Here is a 7,756-nt window from a genome sequence, read left to right as displayed (position 1 = left end):
ACTTTTGGAAGTTGAATGTAAGGGAAATGTCATTTTGGAATTTCTGTGGTCTAATGTGATATTGTTGTTCATGTATGATCATGATGAAATTTTCTTTTATTGTTGTAATTAGTTTATAGCATTAACAAGATGACCCGCTGAATTCATTTTGGGAGCTATGACTGATTGAATGTATTTTTAGTCCAGTGCCTGCATATAAGATTAGTATTGACCAAGTTCAGAGGCTGTCATATGTGGATCAACTTACTATGTTGTGTATTTTCAACAGTTTCAATATGAAAAATAACTTTTATATTGATTCAATGGATGTATTGCATTTTGGAAAAAAAAAATTAAAACGTGTCATGGATTTATTGCATTGTAGGAAAACATTTATACAATTTTATAATAAATCTTTGAAAATCAAAATCTGCATTTGAATTTTTAATGTTATTATAACCTAAAGATGCTATGTGAAAGTTTGAAACAGAAAATAGTGGTTTTCATCTTGCCACTTTCTTGGTAAAGAAAACACATTTTTACTCAAATTAATCAAAATGGATTTATAGCATTTTGGAACCAAACTCTTCATTTGTTTAACTCACAAACTATATGTTGTGTGGGTACAAACACTCACTATAAGGTCCTCCAGTCTGTCAATAAATATACCCTTTTTATTTATACACATTCTTTAAAACTCTTTACCAACCCCCACCTCACAGGGTAGGATAACATGATGCACAAATCACTGCCGGTACTCACTCAAACCAAAAATACAAAACTCCAATCAATTCAAAACAAACAAAATAAACTCAAAGAAACGAGACAAATTAAATCAAAACCATGGCAATCTGTCCCAAAAATACACAAAATACAAACATTAACAAAGTCAAATCACATAAAGCACGTCTAAATCAATTCCTTTTCAATAATCGTTCCAAAATAACTTCAAATACACTTCATACCTGTTAGCACAGCAATATTCAATTCTGACCACTCTGGTCGTTGAGGTTCTCATGGGAGTGCATCAAATCTACAAATATACACATGTAAACCCATACACAATATTCCCGACAAAGGTAAATCACATAAAACACATCTAAATCATTCATAAATAACTTCAAATACATTTCATACCTGTTAACATCATATTCAAATTCAGCCGCTCTGGTCGCTGAGGTTCTCAGGGCGCACACCAAATCTATAAATACACATCTTTAAACCCATGCACAATATTCCCGTTGTCACCCAAAAAAAAACTCAAATTACGATTTTACTCACCCTATCACAATTTATGTGGCGTTCTCACCGCATTTCATTGTTCTGTGCATCACTTAATTTGTTCCGTGTGTGTAAGTATCTAAATAGCCCATAGTTCCTCCCCCCACCCCACTTAACCAGAGCGCGCAATACTACATATAGTTAACCATTTTTTGAGTTTGGTTAGCTGAACAACTAGTCTACTGATCATATTACAGTTTTTTCAGCTGCTTTCACACATTTTCAAAACTTTGCCTCTTTTTTTTCCACACTTTACACACAAATCCAAGAATTGCACACACAAAATGCAAAATGCCTCAAATCTCAAAAGCAAAAATTTGCTAACACCTTTGCCATAATATTAATTCCTGTTAGATTTTTGTGTTACATAGAGAACTGTGTGTTGTGTTTTGCAAAAAGTGTTTTATGAAATTGAAAACTGAGTCAAAGGCTGAGAATTAGTGTGGTTCTGGTGTTTGAGTGTCAGCTGTCAGAAACTGTGTGACAAGTGAAGATTTTGTGTGTAAGCAGTTGAAAAAAACTGTAATGAAGACCTGTGTAATTAGGCTGGTTTCTGATTCAATTGACCATGTCTGGACGTTTACATTAGATTTGTTCTTACATTCATGATTTAAAGTTATGCTTTTCATGGTTGAAATACTTTTAACTTTAAATGATTGCAGTTATTCTAATGTTATTGCCTGTAATTCCACTGATCCTTTATCAATAATAATTCAATTTCCCTAACTACTGGTGAAGAATGTTTTGAGCAGCACTATATTGTGCACCTGTAGTCATCTGCTAAAGAAGGTCTCGCACTTCCCAGGGTTCACAGCTCCGTGTGAATGCCGATTTCCCACCTTCTCCCAAAACAAGATCCCTCTGGGCAGGAGATCCCTCAGGGGTTCAGAAGGAGGTGTGAGGGGAGTGATTTAGAGGAAAGCTCAGTGTGTGTGTGTGTTTGTTAGGACTGCACGATATATCGTTTCAGCATCGATATCGCGATGTGCGCATCCGCGATAGTCACATCGCAGGAAGTGCGATATTTAGGCTATTGCTCGTTATATTTATACTGATTGTTTTCTTTGCTCACACACATCTTGTGTCATATATATACCGTATATGGTTATTTGTATGTATGTATGTATGTACAGTATCTCACAGAATTGAGTACACCCCTCACATTTTTGTAAATATTTTATTATATCTTTTCATGTGACAACACTGAAAAAATGACACTTTGCTACAATGTAAAGTAGTGAGTGTACAGCTTGTATAACAGTGTAAATTTGCTGTCCCCTCAAAATAACTCAACAAACAGCCATTAATGTCTAAACCGCTGGCCACAAAAGTGAGTACACCCCTAAGTGAAAATGTCCAAATTGGGCCCAAAGTGTCAATATTTAGTGTGGCCAGCATTATTTTCCAGCACTGCCTTGACCCTCTTGTGCATGGAGTTCACCAGAGCTTCACAGGTTGCCCTGTCCTCTTCCACTCCTCCATGACGACATCACGGAGCTGGTGGATGTTAGAGACCTTGCGCTCCTCCACCTTCCGTTTGAGGATGCCCATGCTTGGCCAATCCATCACCTTTACCCTCAGCAAGGCAGTGGTCGTCTCGGATGTGTGTTTGGGGTCGTTATAAAGATTTCAAATTTGATATGCAAATTAATGCTGTCATTAAATCCAGCTTTTTCCACTTGAGACGTTTGGCTAAGGTAAAGATATTTCTCTCTTTTAAAGACCTTGAGAAAGTCATCCATGCCTTTATTTTTTCAAGGCTTGAATATTGTAATTCCCTTTATATAGGAGTTAGCCAGCAAGCGTTGTCACGTGTGCAGGCAGTCCAAAATGCAGCAGCTCGGATGCTGACAGGCACTCAAACGAGAGCACATCACACCAGTTCTATTTTCCCTTCATTGGCTGCCAGTACGTTTCCAAATAGAATTCAAGCTTTTATTGTTTGTTAGGCAATAATAATTAGTTCAAATAAAGTATCAAAAGCAAGAAATCATATGGTTTTATTGAACAAAATTGTTAAAATACATAATGTATTATAAACAATAGAGCCAATGTACATTACGCATTAAAACAAAGGCCTGCAGAGGGAACGCCAACATCCTGACGATTGTTTTTACACATTGCTGCCCGATCTAATCCTTGTTTAATATTGACCAAACATAATTTCATTCAAATGTCCACTTAATCTTTAATATTTGGCCATTTCTTTAGGACAGAAATGCTATAACCACTGTAATTAAAAGAATATGTGGACATCAAAATGTGTAAACACAGAGTGAGTGTTTGAGCTTTTATTTTGAAACCGTGATGTATTCTCCTGTGTTTGCGTAGATTTATAAATGATTTACCTTACAAATCTGATGAAATAGTGCACGTTGCGTTCCCAGATGAACGTAATAATAAACCCAAACTCACAACAACATGCAGAGATGCAGTTTGAGACGCTCCATCATGTACTTAACCTACACGCATGTACATAATTAAAGCGCATATACTGTATTAGAACTGCATCGCATATAATTATTTAATTAAATCGTAGCGTTTGTGAATTCACAATTATGCTTAATTATGATTTTTAAATGGGTTTATTATATCATGCAGCCTTGGAAAACAGACTAGTAATGTGTTTTATACATTCTCGTCTGTGAAATGTTCCACTTCCGGTATTTTGCCTGTTAGTCGACGCGAGCAAAATGAAGTCGAGGATTTTTAAAAATCAAATAGTCGAATAAAGTCGACGAATCACGACAGCCCTAGAACAGTGAGTGATTTTCTCTTTGTCTTTTGTTCATGGCCCCAAATATTGCAAGCTGTAGCGATATGCATATTGCGATATGTACATTTGCGGTATTTCGATAATTTCGATATATTGCACAGCCCTACTATGCAGTGTTATTTTACATTTGATTATTCAATTTCTGTACCTGAATACTGTTAGACTTACCTGAAAAATATAAAGCACTGCTTATTTCATTTGTATCTTTGTTCTGTTATGTATGTATGGGGGGGGACTCTTTCCATTGTAACATGTGCATCAAGGTTTTTCAAGCAGCTTTGTATATCTAGGTGAGAAACGTGTGTGTATTGATGTCAATGTGGGGATTTCCATAACCTTAAGCTCAACGCACAGACGTTTGGTGTTGTTTTAAGGTTTTTCGCATGGACATGCCATTGTGAAGTGGAGGGTTAAGTAACATTGTGAGATATTTCTTTCACAGCGAGCGGATGTTACAGCCCTTCATGCAGTTTGTGTTCAACAGTTTATCTGCGTTTTAACAAAGATTTCACCCAAAAATTACAATTCTGCCATCATTTAACACATCATTTTTTTCATGGAAAACAAAGGGGAAATTTGTAAAGAATCATCACAGCTGTTTTCCAACAACAGTTTGTTGTTTTGTTGCAGTTGTAATGACCACAAGGCCAAGGCTATATATTAGTCTTCTGAAGTCATATGCAAGGAACACACTTAAAAAAATGAACTTATAATCTTGTCTTCCCATTTCTTCCCTCTGCGTAGAGTTTGTAAGTCTCAAGTATGCTGGAGAATGGTGTGTTTTGCTGTCGTCTGTCCAGATAATGGCATGTTCTTAAAGTCATTAGGCTGATTACACACACTGATTTAATGTGCTTGACTGTGGGCTCTGATCGCACACGAGCACTTCTTTGGGATGAGGCTGTACTGTGTCTCTCTCAGTCGTCACCTCTTTGATCGTACTCAGGTTTATAGATCAGTTTTTGTCAGCGGGTGGGTTTCAGAGCTGTTATAGGAGCACAAACAACTGGGAAAACAATGCTAGCCTTAATGAAGTTTATTCAAGTGCGATATATCATCATTCTTCTATTAAAATAAAAATAAGAAGATACTTTCAGTCTACCTTTTATGTACTTATCAGAGATAACCTTGACAAAATTATACTTGTACACTTGACTTATGTTGACAAGTATGCAGAAAAGTCTAAAGTGTTGAGCCTAATCTTGTAATCAAGATGCAATTAAAAGTATTATTAAATAATTTTTTTCACAGTATATGTTTTATATTTTATTTAATAAAAGTTAATGTTCATCTTTGAGGTGGAATAACAGTAATTTGATGCATGTGTGGAACTGATCCTGATCTTTTTTTGCACACAGTGTTATTAACCCACACAGAAACACAGACAGATTTGGCTGATTTCATTGCCAATTCCTCTAAGGTGTGAGAGTATTGTAACAGACTTGATTCACACTGCCTTCTATTATAAGCCATTAAAAAGTGACAATTACGGTAAAATACTGGCAGCTGTGGTTGCCAGAACTTCACCATAAAAAATATGGTAGCAACATTTTAAGTTTTACAGACTTAACTTTGTACAGAACTTAAATTCACAATAAAAAAAACCGTAGGCCTATTTCATTAACTGATAATGTTAATGAACCAACATATTGAAGCACTAATATCTGTTTTGAACCATTGTAATGCACTGATAACCACCAAAAACTGGTGGTGATGAGAAAGTCACATGATGAACCAAAGCTCACCACAAGCAGCTTTTCTACGAGCTGAGGAGGGCAATACTTGTATATAGAAGGTGCACAGTGTCATTCACACAAACACTAAACACCATCATGGTAACACACGATACTGAAATAATGCAATAAACATTCATTTAACAACATTAGATGTAAGATAAAACCCTAATGTACACAACTGATAAGAAAAAAACTAAGAAGAAACATAGTTATTTCAACAACAACAACAACAAAATCAAATATGAAGTGTCATGCAGGGAATTCTGGGAGTGTCACTTTACAGTTTTTCACTGTAAATTATAGAATGCCTTTTTCGTTTTACTTCCAAAACCCATAATTTTAACAGTATTTGACTGTAAAATTACATTAAATGTAATTACATTTATTCACCGTATATAGTATGGAAACTTACTGTTAGCCAATTAACAATTTTTTACTGTAGCATTTTTACAGTATTTTACTGTTAAAATCACAATAATTTTTTACAGTGCATTACCAGAATATATAATTCGAGATCTTAGCACAAAACATCAAGTCAAATTGCAAAAGGAGCAAGTCTTTTTTTGTAATACATAAATCATTAATCTCGTTTCTACTTATAGTACAGTTAACGATATATTTCAAGTATAAAAATAGTACCCAAACTTAGTAGTATACTGAATGTCAAAAATCATACATAAATATTAACACTGTAACTATTGAATGTAAGTTTTCTTTGTTAACTAATGTATACTTGCAGGATAAAACATCAAAATAGTATTTGACTGAGAGTATACTATACTTTCATAAGCTAGTGTGCTAGAAGAATATAGTTAGTAAATTAACAGTATACCTAAAAAATTAATTTGTATATATATAGCTGTCATTATATTTGCCATGCAAAAGAAAAACATGCATTAGTTTTGCACTCAAAGTTTACTACTGTTACACTCAAAAGCATGTTTTTATAAACTAAAACACCTGGCCAGTTTAGTTCTCAGAAGTATCGAAACTACACTATTAAGTATAATGCTAGCACATTATTATTAGTATACTTACTAAACATCATATGCTTGTAAAACAGCTTAAGTTAACATACAATTTAGTTTACTAAACTTAATAAAGTCTACATGTTTTCTGTAAGAGTAAATGCAAATACCATACAATTTTTGGGGTCACCATAAAACTTAAGTTTTGTTAGGTTTACGTTTAAAACAGTTTATTAGAAATGCCAATGGAGATATTTAAGTGTGTGTAATTCAAGATGAGAAGTAAACAATGTCTGAAAACAACTCTTGATATGATGTGGACTCTTCCTCCAGAACAATGTTTAGAAGCAGTCAGTGAGAGACTTCTTCTGTGGAAGCTGTAAGTCTGATCCCTATCATTTCCTCCGGTCCTGATGAGAGAGATTGAGGATCCATTGTGAAGCCGTGCTGTCGCTGCATTCAGAGACCGGGCTTCAGGGTGATCTCCGAAAGCTCAGAGAGCCAGAGCTGACAGATTACAATCAAAACTGAGACATTACTGCTGGAGAGAGATGAACTGTCCTCCAGTCCTGGGCTGATAGATCTGCTGCTCGCCGAGCGGGAATATATTGCCCCTAATGGGCCGTCGTTACGCTGGAGTCTGGGCACACGGAGGGGCTGAAATGGAGGACGTCTATTCTGGAGGAAAAACATTTCGGCACGCGTCTCTCCAAATGATGAAGGACATATCGCTCTTCGCCCGCTGACAGAGCCCCTGGAATAAAAAAATAAATAAAAACTGCACCCCACGCATCACATTGCCATCAATAAGGCTTTTCCCTGCTCTCATTGTTTACTCAGAGCTGTGGTAATGATCAGCAGAGCCAATGCAAATGTGTGTGTGTGTGTGTGTGTGTGTGTGTGTGTGTGTGTGCGCACGCTCTTGACAGGTGAAGAGATGAGAGCGCCGAGCTCAATATCGGGTGAAATGATGCCAGCAGGAGGAGGAAACTGAATGTGTGTTTGTTTTTGTCTGT

The 7,756-nt window shown here is 35.9% G+C and overlaps 1 long non-coding RNA gene and 1 pseudogene across 1 annotated transcript; one reads left to right on the top strand and one right to left on the bottom strand.

The window, feature by feature from the left end:
* The window catches only part of LOC107660535 (receptor-type tyrosine-protein phosphatase kappa-like), a 181,563-nt pseudogene that overhangs the window by 68,204 nt on the left and 105,603 nt on the right, over positions 1–7,756 (top strand).
* Positions 824–1,379, bottom strand: LOC107660536 (uncharacterized). The gene is made up of 3 exons (XR_001631012.1): positions 1,261–1,379; positions 1,117–1,180; positions 824–1,012 (listed from the first exon to the last, which is right to left on the bottom strand). It is a non-coding gene; the product is annotated as an uncharacterized LOC107660536 (long non-coding RNA).

The sequence above is a fragment of the Sinocyclocheilus anshuiensis genome, unplaced genomic scaffold, assembly GCF_001515605.1.
Source record: "Sinocyclocheilus anshuiensis isolate Anshui unplaced genomic scaffold, SAMN03320099.WGS_v1.1 scaffold659, whole genome shotgun sequence".
Lineage (NCBI taxonomy): Eukaryota > Metazoa > Chordata > Actinopteri > Cypriniformes > Cyprinidae > Sinocyclocheilus > Sinocyclocheilus anshuiensis.
This window is presented reverse-complemented; position numbering and strand designations above follow the sequence as displayed.